The sequence below is a fragment of the Maniola hyperantus genome, chromosome 20 (genome assembly GCF_902806685.2).
Source record: "Maniola hyperantus chromosome 20, iAphHyp1.2, whole genome shotgun sequence".
NCBI classification, from domain to species: Eukaryota; Metazoa; Arthropoda; class Insecta; order Lepidoptera; family Nymphalidae; genus Maniola; species Maniola hyperantus.
The window spans coordinates 559,483-585,872 of record NC_048555.1 but is presented as its reverse complement, the minus strand read 5'-3'; the positions used below and the strand labels follow the sequence as shown (position 1 = coordinate 585,872).

Here is a 26,390-nt window from a genome sequence, read left to right as displayed (position 1 = left end):
ACAACCATTTTATAGTAGCAAAGAAGAGAACACGTGTAACAAACACATAGATACACATATAGAATACGCGGAGCTCATTAAGGTGAAGCTTAAAGCCTTAGACATGTTGGAATGCTCTTAAATATTCATGTCTACTCTATACCGGCACAGGGTGTTCGTTTTAATATTTAATGGCTTCTGAATTAGTGGCTTTCAATACTATTCCGTTAAGGAGTTTCTAGTTTCGTCGTGGTCTTGGGTTTTAAGATTTACTTAAGGCTTATTCCAAATTCCTAAATGGTACAGTTACCATCAAACTAGTCAACTTTGCCACTCAAAGATTCTTTCCCCAAAAAGCAATTTATAAGCAAATTCACTATGTAATTTATTTTTGATTAATTAAAATTTAAATCAAAATTTGTTCGATTTTGATGGCGGGCAAAGTAATCCTGGCTTTTAGCCAACATTGATTTTTCATCGATTTTTCATCCGTCTTTTTTAGGAAGGTGGAATAAGCCCTTTACCTAACCGTCGAAAACAAACTCCAGAGTTTGTTTTCGACGGTTCCGAGTGCATCCTGGTCAGAGAAGATGTCTTCTAATGGTGTGTTTTTAGGGTTCCGTACCTCAAAAGGAAAAAGAAACCCTTATAGGATCACTTTGTTGTCTGTCTGTCCGTCACACCCCGATTGTCATTTCAACGTATCGCGTTCTATATATCATCTAATTATATGTAGATTTTTTTAAAAGAATATTAGCCATGTTAAATGACTAATATACCCCTTTCCTCTCCAACTAAGCGTCAGGCTTGTGCTAGGAGTAGGTACAACAATAGTGCAACGGGTGGTATTTGAACCGTCGACCTTTCGGTTTTCAGTCCACTCCTTTACCGGTTGAGCTATTGAGGCTCTAATAGATATGTCAGGCACGCAGTTTTTCTATTTATTTTGATTATAGAAACACGCTTTACAAAGTGAGCCAGGAAGGACGAAGGCAGAAGGTATCATATTCCAGCGTACAGACGCGTCGAGTTTCAAGTGGTCATTGCCAGGGCCACGTGGCGTCCTTCGGAGATACAGGTCACTTACGAGAAAGCCATCATCATCATCACCATCCACCGATAGACGTCCACTGCTGGACATAGCAATCAATCGGAAAATGATCGCCTCAATTAAAAGTAGGTTGGAGAGAAGTCCCAACATTATCCTGAAGGTGACAGCAGACAGACAGGACAGCGCTCTCAAAGCGCACTGGATGTCTGCATTAGTTAATAAGTATATTAATTATATTAACTAACATAGAATAAGTTTCTTACTAACATACATTATATTATAATATAGTTACTAACATAGGTTAAGATGGTTACTAACATAATATTGTGGGCCTTTGATGTCTGAGGAAATAAAGATTATTTATTTATTTATAGCACATGGGTCTTTTGTAGGTACATTTTTATAAGCCACGGTATTGCACCGCCTGAATCCAGCGGCTCCCTGCGACTCGTTTTATGTCGTCTGTCCACCTAGTGGGGGTCCACTCTCTTTAAAATATCGTCGGTCCATCGCACTGGAGGACATTACACTTAGGTATATCAAGTTTACCGGTTTGCATGACGCCACTTGACAGTATATGGCTTCCTTGACCGATAAACTTGATAGTGCATGGCTAGCTTAATAAGCTAGCTAGATGAATAAAAACCCCGTAATCACTTAGACGAAGTTGCGGGCTTTATATAGGTACCTACTAGCTGACCCACCCCGTTTTTAGAAATTAGAAAATCGAGGTAGGGGTTGAATTTCCAAAAATCCTGAAACACGTATGTCTTCATTTGTGACCGAAAACACAAATAATAATTTTCATGCAAATAACTTGAAGAATGATGGATTTTCATACAAACTTTTATCCCCTATTTAACCCCCTTAGTAGTAGAATTTTCAAAAATCGTGAAACATGTATTTTTTATTCTTAACCGAAAGCCTAATTACCAATGTTCATCGATGTAACTTTAAAAATGACAGACTTTCATACAAAGATTCATACCCTATTTACCCCCCTTAGGGGTGGAGTTTCGAAAAATCCTTTCTTAGTTGGTACCTACGTCATAAATCTTTACAAAGATCACACTGTGCGCTGATATATACGAGTAAGTCAGTCAATCAGTCAGTCAGTCAGGACTTTGAATTTTATATATTTAACAAAAGAAGATACCTACCTTCTTACCGGTTGTAAATCTAAACCAGTGTTAAAATTTGGTTAAGTGGAAACCTCGTAACTCCGTAACGATAATTTCGCATCAAACCGCTCGAGTGTGGAGATAAATCGCGCCTCGAGAAACAGATTTAAATAGGCCATCAAGAAAATGTATACGAAATAAGTAGGGTGACCAAGACCATCCATGTATGTCTCACATTTTTTTTATTCCTATACAACTTAGCCCTTGACTGCGACTCTCACTTGGTGGTAAGTGAAGATGCAGTCTAAGGTGGTATCGGGTTAATCTTCAAAGGAGTGTGGCAGTTTCATTAAATGAATAAAATAAAATAAATAATTAATCATTTATTTGGGACCATAGCGCACAGTTCACAGTACAAAACACAACAACAACAAAAAAAGTACAGAAAAAAAACAAAAAAAAAACAGGTCACAAATACTAAGCCTGGCTACGTACGGCTTTCCACGCATTTCAACTGAGAAAACCACCGCCTGTTTCCTGTTTTTTTTACTTGTTATTTTTTGGAGTAAAATGTAAAATGCGGTAGAATATGAAAGTGTAGTATATGATATCAAAGTATGCATTGGAAAACATGATAGAGACATACAGACATGAAGAGTCGAGAGAAACGTAAAATATGCTGTTGAGGTTTGGGAAGTCCTGGAATCCGCTTCAATCATGGTGACTGTTGCCTGGGGCGTAATCACGGAATCGCTACAATTTCCTTATTAAATTACTCCGTGACGATCTAACGTATGAGCTTACATTTTTTTTAATTTTGACTCGAAAAACGACGTAGGTATTTCAGTTTCACGACGTATTACATTCCCTTCATCTACCTCTCATACTTTACAATTTCCTTTGAACTTAGGATTGAGCTTACCTGCAATCACCTGTTTATATTTAGGTGTCTATAAAAATAAAATAAAATAAATAAAAATCTTTTTTATTCAAATAAACTCTTACAAGTACTTTCGAATAGTCGGATGCATCTACCACTGGTTCGGAATGCCTTTCCTACCGAGAAGAACCAGCAAGAAACTCGGCGGTTGCTCTTTTCAAATATTTGATATACGTACAAAATTATGCCATGTATAAAATAGTATTTGCAGTCTTGTGCGTAATGAATGAATGAATAATTTAAAGATTTTTAAAAGTTCAACTCAACGAATACAAAGTTTTTAAAGGCTTTAACTTTAAAAGGTAAGGAATTTAAAAAGGATATCTTTTGTAGGCGTTATGTAAAACTGGAGGGGGTGTAACTCAAACAAATCGATAGTTAAGTTAACGAGCAAACGGGGAACGTAATCTAAAGTTTAGGGTACCTAGGTAGACGTAAAGGACGTCGAATATTGATAACACTGAATAGGTATTAGGAATGTAATCTAAATATATAGGTAAAAGGAAAAGGTGACTGACTGACTGATCTATCAATGCACAGCTCAAACTACTGGACGGATTGGGCTGAAATTTGGCATGCAGATAGATTATGACGTAGGCATCCGCTAAGAAAGGATTTTTAAAAATTGCTTGAATTTTGTGTAGTCCACGTGGACGAAGTCGCGAGCAAAAGCTAGTTTATTGATAAGTAAACTGTAGTTTACGGGTTATTTTTTGAAATAATTGTTGTAATTCTGTCATCATTATCATCATGAGCAACCCATCGCCGGCTCACTACAGAGCACGGGTCTCCTCTTAGAGTGAGAAAGGTTTGGCCATAGTCTACCACGCTGGCCATGTGCGGATTGGTATAGACTTCACACACTTTTGAGAACATTATGGAGAACTCTCAGGCATGCAGGTTTCTTCACGATGTTTTCCTTCACCGTTAAAGCAAATGATATTTAATTACTTAAAACGCACATAACTCCGAAAAGTTAGAGGTGCGTACTCGGGATCGAACCCCCGACCTCCGATTAGAAGGCGGACGTCCAAACCACTAGGCTATAATAGCTTTTTTTGTAGTTGGATAATAAAGTGCATTACACGAAGGGGAAGGGATTTGAAGAAGATTTAAGAGGATATTCTCCTTCGTAAGCGTTATGCAAAAAGGGTTGGAGGCAAGGATATTTAAAATTTATATTATTAACAGAAAGTACAAAGCAACAAAACTTAAGACTCAAGTAAATAAGCCAATTGGACACAATTTTATTTAAGTCCAACGAGTGTAGAATGTGTCCTGATCACGTCCTAATCAAAGTGTTACGCTTAGCTTGAAACTAAATTGAAAGAAAGATAAATTATTTTGGGGAAACTTTTGTATAAAATAGTATCTTTACATAAAAATTTACAAATTGTCTATACCGTAAGTTCTATGTGGTATTTGATATACTGACAATTAAGTCAAGAGTGAATACGTATCCTCTAGGCAAGTGCGCTCCATCTTAGCCTGCATCATCACTTGCCACCAGGTATTATTGTAGCCAAGCGCTAGTTTATTAGTTAAATAAACTGACTTTCAAAAAGGGGGAGTTCTACAATTGTACATTGTAGAATATATTATATTGAAGTATGAGATCAACAATTTGGTAGTATTAAATGTTTGTTTGTTTGTTTGTTAAAAACCAGTTTGATTTGGAAATGAGTTGCTTAACAGCTTTTGTGTTAGTTCTAATAAGTTTAAGTGATTTTGTAAAGTGGTAATAGTAAAAAGAATACCCGGCTGAGTTTGTTGTGGCCTCTTCTCAGACCTGGGCGCATTTGGAACCCTCGTAGCTTTAGTTTTAAGTACGTATTATAAGAGAGAGTCCATAGATCCGCCCAAAGCATAGACACCTAGAGAATTGTCAGAGATGGTTAGGACGTGCCTACACTATCAGCAATCTAACAGTAGTAACTATAATAATCTTTTGTCTAATAGCCACTCTACTTTGTTAGATAAATCTCTCTGGTTTAGGCACACAAATCGATACCTAACGACCAAACCGTAATCAAAGAAGTTTGTACCGAGGGACATCGATCATTGTTTATGATAAATTATTTATTAATGTAAATCATTTTCGGCTTCCATTTTGTTTTGTTTACTAGATTATCTTCTTTTGGAACCAGATTATCTTCTTTTATAAGCCAAGAGAGTTTCTCTGTCTACCTCAACGTTATACTTTGTACATTGTGGACAAATATACGTATCGCACGTAAGAAAGCTCCATGCTTTGCTAAAACAATGCCACCGAGCACATTTGACATTGTTTCGTTCTACATTGCTGCTTTACCTTATTGAGTGACTACACTAGCGGCACGCTATGATGGCCGGTTTGACACATTACAATAGTGATGTGGAATGTCAATTTATTCTCGAACAAAAAACAATTAAGTTTTGTTTTTGTACCTGATTAAATAGGTTTAATAAAACAAAAATGTATATGTTTATTTAATTTATTTGAACGAACTGAATATTTGAACGAAAATGAATATACATACTTTATATGCACACAAGAAACATATGAATACAAAAGATACCGAAAAAGGTGCCACAAAAGGCCATAATTAATCAGATTCGTCCATACTACTATTTTCACTGTCGTCACTGCTATCATCACATACATTAATAATTATATGTTCGTTTTCTATAATATTATCTATTTTCACATCTCTTTCATAATCTTCCCTTATTAATTTAACAGTTCTATTCACAACCTTTTCCCAGTCTCCTTTAGTCACATGTTCACAAGCTTCTTCTAATAATTTTAGCATTTTTTTTGTGGTAAATGGGGGTTCTGTATTGTGTCTTGCAGCATATCCCTTAATTTGAGCCCACACCAACTCAATCGCATTATACTCACAATGGTAAGGCGGTAACCGTATAACTCTGTGCCCATGTTCTAATGCTATTTCGTCAATGACGTATCGGATCTTGGTTGGTTTGTTTTCTTTTAAAAGACGTACTAATTCCGCTTTTAACATATTCATGTTTGCATCTACGCCATTTTTACGAAGCCATGCGACGATATCAGCTTTCTTTTGGGATTGGGCAGGTGGCTTGTCAATTTGCATCGAGTGGTATGGGGCGTTGTCCATAATTATAATAGATGGTTCAGGGAGGCTACACAACATTGAGGTAAACCATTCAGTAAACTTTTCTCCATTCATGTCTTCATGATAGTCTCCAGTGGTTTTTGACGCAAAAGCCATGAGAGAACCTTCGACAAACCCGTTGATGGTTCCGGCGTGACAAATTATAAGTCGCGATCCTTTTCCTACAGGAACTTTGGAAGTAGATGCTGCTGTGTCATCGTTCCAAGAACGGCCTACAGTATGGTTAGCATTAAGCCATGTTTCATCCAAGAACACAACATTTTGCCAATTTTTGATTTCTTTCACTTGCCGTAAAAAAGTATACCTTGCCATCGCTATATCAAATCTTTCCATCAATATTTTGCGTTTGTTACATTTTTTGTATCGAAATCCAATGGTCTTCAAAATCTTCGTTAAAGAACTTTCCCCACCGAAGAATAATCCAGCTTCCTTCAGTGAATGCACCAACTTTTTTCTTGTTGGATACTCCTTCTGTAAATAGTAGCCGTAAACATGTCTTCGGATAGCATCGGCATCAAAGCTATCGATGCCTACGACTGGTTTTGCTCGTTTTCTCTTTTTTGGTGTGTGAAGTTTATTTTCTTCTGTGCCAGTCTCGCCATATTTTTTTTTAGTTATCCGTCTAACAGTTCGTTGTCCAATATTAAGCGCATCAGCTACGCGTTCAACCACTGACGTTATAGGTAAAATTGGCCCTCCATTTTGAGCTTCACGATCGAAATAGTTACGAAGGCGTATTAGGAACTCACGTGTCTGACTATTTAGAACAGTTCTCTGCGTACGTTCGGTCATATCGACGAAATCCACAACAAAGGGCTTGAACAGAGTCCAAATTAACGAGCAAGGGTCAACAGTAATGCAGTATCAATATTTGAAATCCAAAGCCAGGTCAAAACTATATCACAATCGCATTGCACTGACAGTTTATACTTTTCGAAGCAACGTCAATTCGAAACTGCTTTGTTTTGCATTGAGCATTGACGCGAGTTTGCCGGAGGTAGTAGTTGTGCTAGCCAGCGATCCTATGTGACGATCGTATTAGATTCCATTTTTAAAAATTTATTGATATTTTTTTGCGATTTCAGAGGTTTGTCCACATAGTGAAAATTGTTCATATTCACAAGTACATTCACCCCTTAAATGGTGCAAACTGATTTTTCTACACTTGTATACATTTAAGAAATCAATTTAATAAATAAATTTTGAGTCCTAAACCTAAAACTACATTCGATAAAATTTATGAATCTCTGCACATCACTATCGTCAATAAAGTAATACAATTATTTCCTTCAAAGTCGTTATCAATTAATACGGAACTTCATGAGCGGACAAACGTCAAACCGGCCATCATAGCGTGCCGCTAGTTTAGCTTATGCTCGCGACTTGTCCGTGTGGACTACACCAATTTCAAACCCTTGTTTTACCCCCTTAGGGGATGAATTTTCAAAAATCCTTTGTTAGCGGATGCCTACGTCATAATGGCTATCTGCATGCCGAATTTCAGCCAAATCCGTCCTGTAGTTTGAGATGTGCGTTGATAGATCAGTCAGTCAGTCAACTTTTCCTTTTATATATTTAGATATTGTTACTAACACATCGACTTTGTACTTATATGGACTTGTACTATCTCTGAAATAAAAGATTATGTATTTATTTTATTTATTTAAATGCCATCTCTATTCATTTTTTCGCTTTCTTATCAGGCCCATAGTGATCGAGTTAGCAAGTCAGGTAACGTACACAAATAGGCAACCAAATAACCTTTAATAACCACGCAGTGATATGCAATATCGAATGTACTATTGGGAAATCACCTGGAGCCTGGAGGTGATCAAAGGTTTGCTGGAGCCAAGCCGTTGATCGACTCACTTTGATGTCTTTTGATTGAGATCCATTATCCACAACTAAAACATCTGATCCTCCAATTATTTGCTACACAAAACTGAACTTTACATCTGTAGTTTCAGAATTTAGTTTCCTTTGTCAGGTAGATTTGTCCCCATGTAAGATAAGGTACTTTTTATGTCGCATCCTGATTTCGTAATAACCAGTGGGAGCAAATACGAGTTATCATTACAGTTGCTTACCGCTGCGTCAGTCGCTCTGGAAACGACTTTGATGTGTGATTCTAAATACCTATACATTATACTAATAATGCTGTGATAGCCTAGTAGTTAGGACGTCCGCCTTCTAATCGGAAGTCGGGGGTTCGATACCGGGCACGCACCTCTAACTTTTCGGAGTTATGTGCGTTTTAATTAATTAAATATCACTTGCTTTAACGGTGAAGGAAAACATCGTGAGGAAACCTGCATGCCTGAGAGTTCCCCTTTATGTTCTCAAAGGTGTGTGAAGTCTACCAATTCGCACATGGCCAGCGTGGTAGACTATGGCCAAAACCTTTCTCACTCTAAGAGGAGACCCGTGTTGATCTATCAACGCACAGCTCGGGCTGAAATTTGGCATGCAGATAGCTATTATGACGTAGACATCCGATAAGAAAGGATTTTTGAAAGTTCAACCTCTAAAGGGGTTTGAAGTTTGTGTGTGTTTGAGGTTTGTGTGTGTGTCCACACCGACGACGTCGCGGGCATGAGCTAGAGTACCTACCAGTAGGGCGATTGTCTAAAACCTGCATCAATCATTATTACAATCTCAATTGTTCTGATTGGCTGAATTTGTGCGATTCTTGTTGCAACAATGCATTGTAGCCAATAGTGAGCGAGCATTAACCAATCAGAGATGATTGCGATCGTGACATTGTAGCTGTCAAACAACCGCGGTAGGGCCACTGATAAAAGGAAAACTTGACTGACATAATATCAACGTAGTACAGGTAAAGCCGCTGGCTCAAGAGATTTGAGATTTTTCAGGTATATTTAATAATTTCCAGTGAAACTGAAGGAACATCATGAGATGTTCTAATCTAACCAGAACTGACAACTCAAGGTATTTACTTAAAATACTTTTCAAAGTGCTTTCTCAAGAGAAACAAAAGAATTAGGTATATTTCCCCCACAATATAACAAATACATTACCCCTCTTTACAGCGATGACGTATGTAAATCGAATGAACGTGGCCACATTTCGCGCCGGCCGCAAACGCGACGTCTGCGAGACGTTACAGTACTGTGGGTTAGTATGAGATTCTATTTAACGGTGATAGAATTCGAGCTTCGAAACAAAAATAGCATCAGTAAAATGGCAATAACAATGGCATTCGATGTGGTGTCTTTTCGACAGGTCAAAGTATGTCGGGGACTTAGGGTGCGTTTCCACTAACGCGAAGCTGGGTAGAGTGGAGCGGAGAAGAGCAGTGAAAAGTGGCAAGTGTTTCCAGTCAATGCAATAAGTCGTGTTCCGATCAGTCTACTTTTAATGACAAGGCTACCCTACCCGCCAATCTGCACCGTACCACTACCCTCCGCTTCCCCCATCGCATATCGCATCGCGTGGCATGGTACAACAATTTCTGATGGGTTCCCAACGAATCACACCCAATCGTGTCACACTGTGACTCGTTTGGAAGTGCGAACTAATTGGTTTTTTCCATCGAGTCACACTGTAGCTTGGGTGTGACTCGATAGGATTTTTTTCGATGGAGTCCCAACGAGTCACAGTGTTACACGATTGGGTGTGACTCGTTGGGAACCCATCCAATTTCCATGTAGGACCGCTCAGGCGCCGCAACGCATAGTGTGTCATCACTTACCTCTTTACCCGGGCTTGTTATCACAAATACTTTAAGTGAGGGGAGTTAACGTTGTTAACGATGACGAGATGTGAAATCTCACGCTAACCACGCAACAGAACACAATAAATATAAATTTCTCACAAATGGAAAATGGCTTCTACTCGTGGCGTCGATATCATTATAATGTTTATGAATGGATCTTTTGACGACTTGAGTGTTGGAACGGGAGTTATGGTAATTCGATGGGTTTTATTTTATGTGAGTGGTTTGCTTGTATTTTTTTTTTGCTGTTTTGTCTTGAAATATTATGGTGATTAGGAGTTAATAGCACAAATTATATTATTTTAATACCAGCGACATAATTATCATTATCAACATGACTTCAGTTGATATGATAAAAATTAAACTAATTCAAACTTTAATTATTTAATTTTAATTAAATATGCTAGCTGATGGCCGCGACTTCGTCCGCGTGGAATTAGGTTTTTAAAAATCCCGTGGGAACTCTTTGATTTTCCGGGATAAAAAGTAGCCTATGTCACATCTCCAGGTCTTCATATATACCCATGTAAAAATCACGTCAATCCGTTGCACCGTTGCGACGTGATTAAAGGACAAACCAAAAAACCAACAAACAAACACACTTTCACATTTATAATAAGGGTACTGACAAGCTTATCCCCGCAAATTCGCCCGCGTGGACTGCACCTTACCCCCTTAGGGGTAGAATTTTCAAAGTTCAGTAGTTTGAGCTGTGTCATGTGATCAGTCAGTCAGTCACCTTTTTTGACTACGGCTTGTTATACGAAATTAATCACGTAATCATACCGAAATGAAACCTTGAATCGCACGAAACAGCAGTTTCCCCTCAAATATTCCCGACGTGTGGGAAAAATCGCTCGCATAAACGCCGCGTGCGCTCTTACCAAACGTGACGAGGCTGCAAATTGCTGGCCGATGACAGCAAAGCTTCTATTTCCCTACGTATTTTTTCTTTACGAGATCCCACATTGCTCTTCTGCACCCATCTGCTAATCAAATTCGTTAATATCCATACTTCCATACTAATACAGAGAAAAATACAACAATTTTTATTTTATTTTTAAAGAATATTAGCCATATTAAATGACTAATATTCCCCTTTCCTCTCCAATTAAGCGTCAAGCTTGTGCTAGGAGTAGGTACGACAATAGTGCAACGGGCGGGATTTGAACCGTCGACCTTTCGGTTTTCAGTCCACTCATATACCGGTTGAGCTAATTACAATTCACAAATACAATTCCATAAATACAATACTAATACATAATTCCATACTAATTCCATATACTTATACAGAGTGTAACCAGAACTGATATGATATACCACCAAAAAAAACGCGTTTTTTTAATCCTATAATTTTGTAAAAGTTTGCTATATATTGCAAAATAAGACATCTGACTGACGCTAGAGGTCAACGAACGTTGCGTAAGTAGGCCACTCGGAGTCATTGCCGCGTCGTAGGCGGGGCATTGACCTAAGTTTTGCACGCTATAGCGGGTTTGAAAAATATTAAATCACTAAAACTAAAACTAAAACAAAATTAGGCAAATGGTTATAGGTATTGGATTGTTTAGGTAGTATAACAATAACGCTAAGTTTTTGCTAGCGTTCTGGTAACATCCTGTATACTATTATAATTCAAAATTGTGTTTGTCTGTCTGCTAGCTTTTCACTGCCCATGTATTTAACCAGTTTTGGCGAAATTTGGTACAGAGATACTTCGTAACCTAGGGAAGGACAGAGGCCTGAGGAGGTTTTTGGCCTGGAAAGTCAAAAAGGTCCCACAGTATTTTAAAAAAACTAAATCTAAAAACAAAATACTTACAGGTTATGTAAGTATTTTGTTTTTTAATGATTTTAAGCATACTTCGTGGTGTAATGACAAACTGTGTTGTATAAAACGGGTACATCCCACGATTAATTCCATGATTAGATTGAAAAATCCTATTACAATGTAAAGGATTATATAAATGATAAGCAAGCTTGGGAATGAGTTGCTTAACGGATTGTGATAGTTCTAATAAGTTTCAATAATTTTGTAAAGTGGTGATAGTAAAAAGAATACCCCGCTGAGTTTGTTGTGGGCTCTTCTCAGACCTATGCGCGTTTGGAACCCTCGTAGCTTTAGTTTTAAGTTTGCGTTATAACTATCACCACTATATCTTAGAAATCCAACATCTGATCATCAAAAAGAGTTCTTTATTACCTATTTTGTAAAATATTTTGACTTTGACTTTGACTTTGACTTTGACATTATGGCAATGCATGACGTGATTACGATGATACAAAACAAAAAGGAACGTATTTTCACGGACTCGGATCGGATGAGTGCGTAACCGCCGCTAGGGTTTATCCCGGACGTCTTTACTAATTAAGAAGGGAGTTGAAACAATTAATTAAGTATAATAACAAACTTTAATTAATTCCAGGGCCGCGGGTTGCGCTGCAATGGACACGTTGCGGGTCGCCAGGTGAAGGCTGGAAGCAGACTAACAACTCGACACGCGACGTGTTTTGTGTCTATTTAAATAGGACTTACGGAATAACCAGCTTGCTTGTCTGTTTTCTTATAGAAATTACAAAATATTATCATCCGTGCAACGTTTTTTTCTGACTTCTGCTGAATGTGTTGATGTTCAAATGTTCTGGAAAAAAATGATAAAAGACCGTGAATTTGACAGAGCTTGCTCTAGCAATGCGCAGGGTTGCAAATATTTAGTATACAAATGTTAATTGAATATTAGAAAAGAGCAAGTACCGAGTTTCTTGCTGCTTTTTCGTGGTAGGAAGGGTATGCCAAACCATTGGTTTATTCACTTGACGATTCAAAAGTAATACTTGTAAAAGTTTGTTGCAATAAAAATCTATCTATTAAAATGTTACAACCTACCCGTAAAAGGAATCAGTTTCTACGCGGTATAACATCAGAAAACTAATTATTCGCTTCACCGAAGCTTTCCGCCTATAGGCCTACAGCACGCAGGTTTACATAGACTTTCACCCCAGGCTCAGCGCTCATCGATGCACCAGTAGGTCGATTTCGTACTACCTGCATCAATCATTATTACAATCTGAGTTTGTTGTGGGCTCTTCTCAGACCTGGGCGCGTTTGAAACCCTCGTAGCTTTAGTTTTAAGTTCGCGTAATAATTATCACCACTGTAATATCTTAACTAACAACCGACCATCAAAAAGAGTAATTTATTACCTATTTTGAATAAATTATTTGAATTTTGAATTGAATTTGAATTTTGAATCTCAATAATTGTTATGATTGGCTGAAATTGTGCGGTTCTTTTTGCAAGCAATGCATTGTAGCTAATAGTGAGCGAGCGTCAACCAATCAGAGATGATTGGGATCGTGACATTGTAACTGACATTCTACCACAATCGAGCAGGAACGTAAGATTAGGTGGCGTTTTATGAGTGTGTTTCTTCCTGTTTTATTTTTTGCGGAAACTTACTGAATGCTGACAGGTCTGCTTTGGTCCGAAGTTTCCTGACTTTTGTGTTTAAACAAGTTTGATTCTGACGGTTTGTTTCGAGCTGTGGACCTCCCCAGGCCTTTTTGAGATTATATTTTGTAAAGAAAATTGTTCATGATGTTCAAATTGGTAAATGTGTAAAAATACGCTGCTTTTGCTTTGTAAGGCGAAAGAAAAAACCTTAATTAGTTCATATTAGTTCAAGTTTATAAAAATGTTTTTTTATTCAATCTGAAATTTGTATTTTCCAGAAACTTTTGTTTTTTATAAAACGCTCTGTTTATCTAAGATTTTTTTGTGTACCTACACCATTTATAACTTAATTGACCTTATACTGAATTAATAAATAATCCATACTAATATTATAAATGCGAAAGTGTGTCTGTCTGTCTGTCTGTCTGCCAGCTTTTCACGGCCCAACCGTTCAACCGATTTGGATGAAATTTGGTACAGAGTTAGCTTATATCCTGGGGAAGGACATAGGATACTTACTTATAACGGAACATTGAAGAGTTCCCACGGGATTTTAAAAAACCTAAATCCACGCGGACGAAGTCGCGGGCATCAGCTAGTAAATGATATATTCTGTTTCACGTTTCATGGGTCACAATGTTATATGAAGTCATGCACTAACTAATGTGATGGCAGGATAAAGCTAAGGTGTGTCGGTATCTTTGTAAAAAAAGAATTGTATCCTTAACGATTTTTGTGTGGAATCTCTAAATACGTAATGAATTGAGTATTATGTGTTAATCCAGGGTGTAATCTATCTCTATTCCAAATTTCAGCCAAATCCGTCCAGTAGTTTTTGCGTAAAAGAGTAACAAACATACACACATACACGCACACACACACACAAACACCAATATTTGTCTTTATAATATCAGTGTGATCTCGTTCTAATGGCTAATGGAAGTTGCACGGGAACAAATAACGGAAATACAGATAAAATGCAAATGTACTGAAATAAGAAAGAAAGAAAGAAAGAAAGAAAGAAAGAAAAGACGTTTATTTATGCAATTGTGCCACACATTACAACTTAAAGCTAAGAGCTGGCTATTCCGGCGCTTCTTCCACCTGAGAACAAGCAAAAGAAGCGCCAGAACTAACTGCCATATTGTGTGGCACAACCCGAAAAAAGGGTCCCAGCTCAGCATTATGCTGTATGCCTTGTTGCACAAGAACATACAGCGCTGATTTTCAGCTGGTACCCTGAACCGGGTGACGCCACGGAATCATAAACTAATGATAACTAAACATAACTAATAAAATACACGGAAACATAAAAAAATCACTAACTAACAATTACTATACTTAGTTATTTAGCACCATACATATTTCAATGTCTAATAATAGTAAGACAAAGACTAAGCACACCTACATAATTATATTATAGGTATATAAATATTAACTTAATATAAATGTTAACACCAGATAAATAAGTTAAATAAGAAGCCGTAGTCGGGATATACAATCCGTCAGATGGGGTCCAACAATTACATAAGCTCGTCACGTTCCCCAACAGATCGCACGCGGCGTTTACGTAGCTTACGTAACGCACCGCGTGCGAACACGCCCGATTTCTACCAAGCTCTACGACCGTGCTACGAACATAGTACTCATGTGCTACGGAACTCATCCACGCATTATTTTTATAACGTCGCGTCGTCCGCGTTCGTCTTGAATTGTGTAAAGCGTGTAAGTACATCCAATATCCATACTAATATTATAAATGAGAAAGTGTGTCTGTCTGTCTGCTAGCTTTTCACGGCTCAACCGTTCAACCGATTTTGACGTAATTTGGTACAGAGATAGCTTGCATCCCGAGGAAGGACATAGGCTACTTTTTATTCCGGAAAATTGAAGAGTTCCCACAGGATTTTTAAAAACCTAAATGCACGCGAATGAAGTCGAGGGCATCATCTAGTCTAATATAAAAAGAAAAGCTGACTGATTGATTGACCGACTGACTGACTGATCTATCAACGTAGAGCTCAAACTACTTTACGGATCGGGCTGAAACTTGGCATGCAGAAAGACATCCGCTAAGAAAGGATTTTTGAAAATTCATCCGAGTGCGTGAAAATACGTTCCTTTTTGTTTTGTATGCTAGCTTATGACATATGTCGTAGATATTTTTTATGTCCGTATTTTCACGGATTCGGATCGGATGGGTACGTGATCGCTGTAAGTCGTATCCATCAGCCTGTTTGTGTCCACTGTTGGACATAGGCCTTTCCAAGAGCGCGCCACCAAACACGGTCCTCAGCCTTCCTCATCCATCTGCTCCCGACCACCTTCAGGTCATCGGTCCAGCGGGCTGGAGGTCGTCCCACACTGCGCTTACCGGTACGCGGTCTCCACTCCAGAACACGTCTGCCCCATCGGCTGTCGGTTCTGCGACAGACATGACCTGCCCATTGCCACTTCAGCCCGCTAATCCTTTGAGCTATGTCGGTCGCTTTTGTTGTTCTGCGAATTTCCTCGTTCCGGGTTTTATCCCTGAGAGTGAAACCCAACATAGCTCGCTACATAGCGCGCTGAGCGACTTTTAGTTTGTGGACGAGGCCAACTGTCAGTGTCCACGTTTCTATGACGAATTCGACAATCGAAGCTCGATCGAACCAAGAAATGGCGTTAGAGAATACCACTTGTGCCTCATTTATCCTGACCAAGTAGTATATCTCACCGCCGCATTCGTCAATGCGGCGCCACCTGTACTATCGAGTTTTACAGAATACAAATGATCAAACTCATCGCGAATTCACTTGTCGAATTACGAAAAGGGCTTTACAGAATAGTCCTGCAGTAAGTCGCATGTCACGGTTAATTGCGGTGTTTCAATGTCTGCACAATTGTACAAAAGTTATAAGGTTCTAGCTAGATAGATGGACATATAAAAAGACACCTTTTGTATAGCACCAGTGGAACCCTCAGCCACAAGGTAGGTTGGGCCACATTATGCGCCGGCACGGCACTCGGCATTGCTCACAAGAGCAAATAGACGAGCAAATGAGCCGTACGCATCACGCGCATACATTAATACAATACAATGATGTGCAGTGTTTGTCATTTTAATCTTGTATAAAGCCCTGGTCAAACACGACACCGTAAGCACTAAATAGGATATGATAATTACAATCGTGCGGTAAGTGCGGATGAAGGATCAGTTTAAAAGTTTACAAAAACTTAAAAATTATTCTTTATTTACATAAAATACTAGCTTTTGCTCGCGACTCCGTCAAACCCCTATTTCACCCCTTTAGGGAATGAATTTTCAAAAATCCTTTCTTAGCGGATGCCTACGTCGTAATAGCTAACTGCATGCCAAATTTCAACCCGATCCGCCCAGTAGTTTGAGCTGCGCGTTGATAAATCAGTCAGTCAGTCAATCACCTTTTATTTTTATACTAGCTTATGCTCGCGACTTTGTCCGCGTGGACTACCCAAATTTTAAACCCCTGTTTCACCCCCTTAGGAGTTGAATTTTCAGAAATCCTTTCTTAGCGGATGCCTACGTCATAACAGCTATCAGCATGCCAAATTTCAGCCCGATCCGTCCAGTAGTTTGAGCTGTGCGTTGATAGATCAGTCAGTCAGTCAGTCACCTTTTTCTTTTATGTATTTAGATATTTAGAAGAAGATATTTGGTGTTCATAAACTAAGAACGTGAAATGGCTACCAAACAAGGATCAACTTATTTAAAAATTTGATTGGTTTTTAAGAAATCGATAGTAAATGACACTCGGGATGGCGTAGGATTCTAACGATACCCCATATATATTCAAATCTATAATAAGTTCAGGCATTTAGAAGTTATGGTGGAATAAACAAACTCACATACATACATACGTACACATGAACTCTGAAAACAGTGCATACATTCCCTTTTTTTGGGCAGTCGGGAAAAAGGGTAAAAGTGTAGCCAACGTCACCAACATGTAGGTTTTAAACAGGGAATGTCCGAAAAGGCCCGAAATGTTAAGGCCATATATTAAATAACATTGTCAGGGTAAACAAATCTAACACGGATATATATGTATGAGGATCAGAGTGCTCCAAATGAGGCGGCAGGTGGACGCAAAGTTGCCGGAATTGAACCCAACACCCGAGGGACGCTGTCCCTTTGTATGAAAGGTTGACCTTCGCCCGAATTGATGTACGTTCGGCGAAAACATCCCAAAAACATCAATGGCGGCTTTGACAACTTCATCGTACTTTATCATCATCATCATCATCAACCAATAGACGTCCACTGCTGGACATAGGTCTCTTCTGTGGACTTCCACACGCCACGATTATCACTCACATAAACAGTGTATACTTACGTGCGAATAAAATCGTCACGCACGGGCAGTGTGCGAGAGGGGTGTCTCTGGTAGCCCAACTGGTGGTCAAATACATCACTTGGTCATATATGGTCTTGGCACTTGAATGACATTGAAAGGGGGGCGCTATTGGAGAACAAAGGCTAAGAAAATTCAAACACGAACAAAGAGAACACTTGACGGCAACTTTAGTTCCGATTTTTGCCACGCGCCAAGATAGCCTTGTTGCACTGTACGTGACACGCGAAATATGCCAATATTTCTATACATTATGCCAATAGCAGACACAGAGATTTCAACCTGATAATTCCAGCCACCACCATCAAATTGGCTGAGCTACCAAGCGAACATCAGGTGGATACGGGAACACATTTCAAAATAATGCCATAAAGCCGCCATATTGATTTTTTTTTTAAATATAGCCATTTGTCACTCGGCATGATGTAAAGATTCTAACGATAAGCAATTCATACAAATTCCAAATATGTTCAAGCAGTAGAAAGTAGAAGTTACCTTAGTAAAAAAAAAACTCAAATGAACCTTGAAAAAATTACACTCATTATGTGGGTAGTTGTGTAATAATATTAGTATCTAAGTTTTCCAAACTTTCGCTTCAACTATGAACTAATATTTCTCACAACAAACTATATTACCAATCACCGCCCCAGGTAGATATTTTAGTGAAAGTTTCCCAAAAACATCTAAGAAAAGTTTCGCAAAGTTTCCCTGAAATAAGAAAAGTTTACCCCAAAAAACAGAAATTGATTTCAGCGTAATAACAAGGTAAAACGTCACGGCCCATTCACCACTTTTATCTGCCGCTATAACAAAGCACAGAACGGTAATAAACTTGGTAATAAACTAAAAAACTCGTCTCGTCCACTACAGTACATAAACACTAGTTTCTAGTTGTAAGAAAACATCGTAAACGTTCGCAAGTCAAGTATAGCGCTTGGGGCAAATTGTAAGCGACGAGCGGGTTACTTTCGTAACCATCGAATATCTCCTATAATGCGACCTAAATGAATGCTTAGATGGCGCTGTATCTTTAATTATTTTCTATATTAAAGAATAAATCATATCCAATCAGCCGCTGACCCTTACCATTGCTTCGGAATGAGCCAATGGTAAATACAGTTGACAGTTTAAAGCAATGTTTTAAAATCAATTTGAATTAAAGTATATTTACCGTGGAAGATGGGCAGGTCGCTTGTTTGGGATGCGACTTGTGTAGACACTTTAGCTGCATCCCACATTCAGGCGACCTCCTCTATGGCGGGTGCAGCGGCCATCAGCGCCGAACAGGCCAAAAGGCGCAAATATGAAAACCTCGATGGGAGCTTCGTATTCGTGCCTTTTGGTGTGGAGACCTTGGGGCCGTGGGGCCCGGGGGCTCGAGCTCTTTTTGAAGAAATTGCGAAAAGAGTTATCGAGTCAACCGGGGACCCGAGAGCTGGCAGCTACCTTGGCCAAAGAATTAGTTTGGCCATCCAAAGGGGTAATGCTGCCAGCATCTTGGGTACAATGCCTCGCTGCGGTGGTCTCGATGAGGTTTTAGATTTAATTTAATTTATTTTAGTTTTAATTTAATATTGTTTTCTTTTTTTTTAGATTTAAGTTTATTAATAGTTTATTTGTTTTCATCTTCAAGTAATTATTAAATAATAAAAATTTTACCTTTAGAATAAAAAAAAAAAAAAAAAAAAAAAAAAGTATATTTTTCATAGTTAATTTTCTTGTATTTCTTTTTTCTGTGTTTTTATAAATTGTATCTTATCAGTTAGTTAGTGTATATATTTATTTAAGAATTGGTGTGTACACATATTTAGGGTTACCGCTTAGATTTTAATCTATTGTTTTTTATTTTTATTTAGACCATTTATAGCTGAAACCTGTTTTGTGTGCCTTTATAATAAAAAAATAAAAATAAATAAAAAGCTCAATTCAAATTCACTTTTATACAGCGGATGAAAATATTTAAAAAAAAATAGAAAATATATAAAACAAAACATTTTAAACATTTTTATTCCCATGGCTCTTAAATTTTAAGATTGATGTCGTTTGAATCATTAGTCCCAATTTAATCAGTTCACTCATAGAAGTACTATCATACATAACTTTGCGCAAATCTCGGCTAAGTGCAAGGGACTGTAACATATGAAATTGAAATGTGCAAATTGAATTGATTTATTTTATGATAGTAAAATCAGTAAGTAAACGTCACTGCTTAGGAACCGAGGAGGGCCACATTGAAAACTAAATCTAGCTGACGGCATGAGTGATTTCTGTTTTAGCTAAATACTAGCTTATGCTCGCGACTCCGTCCGCGTGGACTACACAAATTTCAAACCCCTATTTCACCCCCTTAGGAGTTGAATTATCAAAAATCCTTTCTTAGCGGATGCCTACGTTATAATAGCTATCTGCATGCCAAATTTCAGCCCGATCCGTCCTGTAGTTTGAGCTGTGCGTTGATAGATCAGTCAGTCAGTCAGTCATTCAGTCAGTCAGTCAGTCAGTCAGTCAGTCACCTTTTCCTTTTATATATATAGATTATCGTCTGCTTATTTACGGTTGTATACACCGCTATCGCTCATGCCTTGAACCAAACCTGAAAACTTTCAATACGGCCCCCCTCAGTTCCCAATCAGTGACGTTCACTTATTGAATTTTGTTGTGTTCGAGAAAAGTTTCAATAATTCCTTAGATTGGAGGAAACTTTATCAATTTCCGTTACAGCAGCATATCGGAGCGGGGACGGAATTGGACGCAACGGCCGTCGCTCGTGGCGAAACGATCTTACCTGTCGGATAGTTACTATTTGTTTTTTTTTTTTGTTTTTTTAGGGTTCCGTACCTCAAAAGGAAAAACGGAACCCTTATAGGATTACTTTGTCTGTCTGTCAAGAAACCTATAGGGTACTTCCCGTTGACCTAGAATCATGAAATTTGGGAGGAAGGTAGGTCTTATAGCAGACATGAGGGGAAAATCTAATAACCGTCAATTTGTGGTTACACCACAAGAAAAAAATTAAAATGTGTTCATGAAAAAATATTGCTATTTTAATATGAAAGGGCTTTACCTGTACATTCTAAAAAAGATTTTTCATTTAATTTTAGGCATAATAGTTTTTGATTTATCGTGCAAAATGTTGATACAATAAGATTGTAGTAGGTACGGAACCCTCAGTGCGAGAGTCTGACTCGCACTTGGCCGGTTTTTATTCAGATACAAGTTACCGGTCGTTGAGATCGACAAAGCGTCATATGGGTATGAGTAACAGAGACAACGCTCTACAAAGATAAAAGTCATTCTAAGGCCGATGTTCATCACTTTCGGCCGCGTACTGTAGCTATGTTGTTTTGTCGTAAAACAGCCGGCTCCATATCAATCCACTCTTATCTCTTAACCCTTTTTAGCAAACGCGTCAAAACTAAACTAACACAATCTGTGTATCCACGGCCATCCGTCACGCCCGTGTCGGCCAAAGCTAACAGACAATGCAAACAGACCGTGCGTGGGTAACAGATACACAGAATATAAGAATCTGTGGAGACCCAGAATGTAAGTGATATTTTAGGGTAAAAAGTTCTTGACTCGCACACAAACGGTCCCGTACTGTTACTTACAACAATGCAAGTTAATAGCGGACTGCGCCATCTATACGTGATTTAGTTTTTTTTTTTCGTGAACTTTTTTTTAGGGTTCCGTACCCAAAGGAAGTGCGGGCTGCTATGGACATCCCCTTATATCAGTTGTGATGTAACCACAAATTGTCAATTTTCAGATTTTTCCCTTTACTTATGCCATTTAGGACGTCTACCTACCTGCCAAATTTCATGATTCTAGGTCAACGGGAAGTACCCTATAGGTTTTGTTCCCAGGAACGACAGACACAAACAAACAGAAGACACGAACAGAAAGGCGAATGGACTAAGAGACAAACGGACGGACGGACAGACAGACCGACAGATGAACAGACAGACGGATGGACAGACGGACAACAAAGTTATCCTGTTAGGGTTACTATTTCCTTTTGAGGTACGGAACCCTAAAAAAGAGCGTGATGTCCAGGCGTCAGCGTGATGGTGTATTGATTCGTTGTTGCGTGTCGCCGAGAACCTCCCCTGTAATCTAAACAGGGTTTCTTTTCCCACACAATATGATTTTTAGGGTTCCATACCTCAAAAGGAAAAAAGGAACCGTTATAAGGTCACTAATTCGTTGCCTATCTGTCCGTCTGTCTGTCGTGTCTTCAAATTCGGGGGAATCAAAACCTATTGGGTACTTCCCGTTGACCTAGAATCATGAAATTTAATTGATAGCAATGTCTTATAGCACAAGTAAAGCAAAAATCCAAAAATCGTGTATTTGTGGTTACATCACAAAAAAATTAAAGATTTGTGTTTTCAACCAAATAATCAGTTTTACTTATTACATCAAGATCAAACCATAGTATGGGTTTGGGATTACAAGAAATTTCAAACCAGTATGGGTTTGAAATTTCTTGTAAGGGCGTTTGTGTACTCATCCGTATTCGGTTCGTATCCGTGATTCTTCGAAGTGGCCCTCATACAAATAGGTATGTACTCATTCGATTCGTATTTTTACGCGGAATTCGTGATTTCACGGAGGAGTGCACAAACGCCCTTCCCGTATACGAAGGTAGAAACCCATCGTATACGAGTTTGCCTTTTCTTTTTATCTATAAGTGTATAAAATAGAACATGATAACTAGGTACGACACGAATAACTACGACAGAAAAAAACAGAATTTATTCATTGGCAATTCGTTAAAGTTTCAACGCTAGCGGTCCCGGCTCCCAACTTCGACAATTAAACAAAGTTGGAACAAAGTCTGTGGAAAAAAGTAAAATAATTACTCCCTTTAATGACCGCCGCTGGAAGGTACGCACTGTCGCACAAGCCCCGCCACAGTGGGGAACTTTCTCAAAAACTGCGCACAACTGTTCAACTGTGTACCATTCAAATTCATCAAGAAGTTCCCTTTGTTTCCGTTTACAACAGTTTGTGTGAGAGTACTTTTTTATAGACTAGCGCTTGGCTGCAATCAGACCTGGGAAGTGATGACGCAGCCTAAAACATGCCTATTTAATCTCAAATTGATATTATAATTGGAGGGGAATTTTTGCAACCTAAATCCACGCAGATGATGGCGCGGTAATTCTCTAGTAAAACAACATTATTATTTACTTAAGTATACCTATTTCTAATTTATTGCTACCTATGTTAATAACTTGCTAGTTAATATAAAATATAAGTTAAAATCCTATTTTATTAACAAATTGTAACAATCCCCATTTTTTAATTTAATTCAATTTAATATCTTAATAAGTGCTCCTATAAACAATGTAAATTATTTATAGAAGCACTATTATGTATTGATATACGGAATGAAACGCTTCAACTAAACCTTCGTGGATTTTTTTGCTTTGTCTAAAGCGGACTTGTCAAAAATCACAGTCATTATTCTGAGGAAAAATCCTATTACAATGTAAAGGATTATTTAAGTGATAAAAAAGCTTGGGAATGAGTTGCTTAACGGCTTTGTGATAGTTCTAATAAGTTTATTTAATTGATCTTGTAAAGTGGTGATAATAAAAAGTATACCCGGCTGAGTTTGTTGTGGGCTCTTCTCAGATCTGGGCGCGTTTGGAACCATCGTAGCTTTAGTTTTAAGTACGTATTAATCAGTAAGTGTAAAATTTTACCTATTCTGAATAAATCATTTGAGTTTCGAGTTTGAGTTTGATTCTCTATGTTGATAATTTAAAAAAAACTGTAAAATCGGAAACACATTTTTTTTTTTTTTTTTTTTTAATTTATTATCAAATAAAAATACATACAAATAAAAGCTTAAACTAAAAACACCGAAAAAACCACAGAGGTTTGTCCTCGGTGCCTATCTGCAACGAAGATACCTATTAACTCATTACTTTAAAGAAATAATCTACAGTAGGTATATAACGCGAAGAATCACGTAAGTATGTAACATAATATTATAATCGTGAGTAGGTTTATTAAATTTATTAGGTGAATAGGATTAGCACTAATATAAATAATTATATAATCTACATAGACACAAAAGACTCAGCCATCTAACTTTGCTAAAAAATATTCTTTTAATTTATGCTTAATTAACATTATTGTTTATCCGTCGTAATCACTATCAGAAACGGCCACAGCAAGCAAAGTAACTCCACATTTTGTTTCTCAATCTTGAAGTTTGAGAGTTTATAAATATTATAACCCTTTACGGCACCCCCGGGACACAGCGTCGTTTATTCTTCCTTAAAAATTTCTCTCTTATTTTTAGGGTTCCGTACTGAAGAAAGTGAGGCCTTCGATGGACATCACCTTACATGAGTGGTGTATTTTTATTGACGCTTTAACACCAAATAATAAAAATTTCAAAATGGCCATTATGAAAATTAAAAAGTGTTAATTGTTGTTTTTTTTTTTTAATCACTTTTTTCTTTTCTTCTTTAACTTCTTGTTCGATGGTACGGAACGCTTCGTATGCGAGTCCGACTCGCCCTTGACCGGTTTTTGTTTTTCTTAATCTTGTCTTGTAAAGTCGTTTAGATAATGATATTGTTTTGTTTGCGAAATACAAATGTTCTGGACTCGAAGTTCAGATTAAACCAAGTGTTTATTTTAACTTGAAAGTTAGGTTAAAAATACTTTCGTACTCCACAAAGATTCAATAAATAATAATTGAAAACTATCGGGTCTTAGTTTTCAATTATTATTTATTGAATTTTTGTAGATCTGAAGATCAAAAACTACTTTTAAGTGGGTTTTCAATATGTTTTCCTAAATTCTACGTCTTAAATGGTATAGTTACCGTCAAACTAAAACCGTTAAAAATAGAAAAATACCATGTATTTTTCACGTATTTTTAAGAGTTGTAATATATGGATGATAAATCGCTTGGGCAATGTTGGATACAAGTCCGGATTACTTTGCCCACCATCAAAATCTAACCAATTTTGGTTTTTAAATGTTAATTTATCAAAAAAATTACAAAGCAAATTTGCTTATAAATTACTTTTTGGGCAAAGTATCATTGAATGGCAAAGTTGCTAGTTCGACGGTAACTATAGGCATTTAGGACGTAGGATTTAGGAAGGTGGAATAAGCCCTTAAATGTGTTTTGTAGATAAGTTAGCATCGTTGATCAGGCATTAAAATTACCACCAAGGACGAACGGCTCAAGCTATTGTATACTTTCATGTAAAACAATATGTTATGATTATATTTTTCGACACAATTAGGCATTTGAAGGACATGAAATACATACCTAGTATGGACTGGGCTGGTATGGGGTTTGAACCATCGACTTTTCGGACTTAAAGTCCGCTTTTGGACCGTTGAAATATTAAGTCTTATCTATAGCAAAACAATATCAATACTCGTAGCTGTTATCTCTTTCTTACGGATTACAGCAAACTAAGCCTGTAGTTCCTCCAACATTAATATTAGTGTGTCCAGGTCATTAGTGTAAGGAAAACATCCATTAGGCAGGGAATTGATTAATCGGCGGAGGACAGAGGCGAGCCGGGAGCTCAATAAATAACGCGAGAACCCGGGCGCCGCGCCGGCACAGCAAGCTACATGCGGCCTAACCTATAACAAAGTTCAGTGATAGAGCGGCTATTTAGAACCTTTTAGCCGGAGATCGACGAGGCAACTTTAGTGGGCTCAGTTCAGTGCTTTCTTCATACAAACGTAGGGCAATATTGTATGGGCAAAACTAAGTATTATATCGGTTTGTCTTGCCATTATCTAGGTTTATTGATATATAAAACATTCAAAAAATAATGATTTTAAAGTAACGAGCCTCGAAATATTCCTATTTTAACACTAAATTTATGACAACTTTGGGCGTAAATAAATAAGATTAGGGGTATGAAAATTCTAAAACAATTTAACATTAGACATAGTTTATTTATTCATTAGTTGAAATATCTTTATTTTACAAACATACATTTAGTATTTTTTTCTCAAAAATTCTTTTCCTAAACCCTTGATTTCAGTGACAATCATCGTGCCTTTCTCATACAATGTCAAGTGAAAAGCAAACAGGTTAGGCCGAGCGTACTGCGTCACCTTTCTTCCTAGGACATGGTTTATTTGATACGAATGCTATGTTAATCCTATGGCGCGTTTGTTTGACGCAAATGGATTCAGTGAGTGGAATTTTTCTTTATACACACTTAGATTTTTAAATGAAGAATTAATATGGCGCTTTGTCTCATCTATTACTAATGTAATGTTTAAATATCTTTTGTTTGCGGCCTATAACCTCTATCAATGATAGAGGGCCAAACTTAGGTATATGATTTACTATATTTTTATGTATTTATGTGAATATATGAATAATAAAAGGTAAGTATAATGGATACCTCGAACAGTAACATATAAGCCTGTGTACATCTACTGTTGAACATAGACTTCCCTTTTTTTATTTATTCGGATACAAGTGAGCCCTTGACTGCAATTTCACCTGGTGGTAAGTGATGATGCAGTCTAAGATGGAAGCGGGCTAACCTGGAAGGGGGTATGGCAGTTTTATTAAACCCATACGAATTACGTT

At 37.7% G+C, this 26,390-nt stretch overlaps 1 long non-coding RNA gene across 1 annotated transcript in view; it reads right to left on the bottom strand.

Moving 5' to 3' along the window:
* Positions 1-16,029, bottom strand: part of LOC138403784 (uncharacterized) — a 344,987-nt gene extending 328,958 nt beyond the window's left edge. The window contains exon 1 of the long non-coding RNA XR_011237947.1: positions 15,737-16,029. This is a non-coding gene — a long non-coding RNA (uncharacterized lncRNA). The remainder of the gene's footprint in view (positions 1-15,736) is intronic.
* Positions 16,030-26,390: the final 10,361 nt, after the last annotated feature.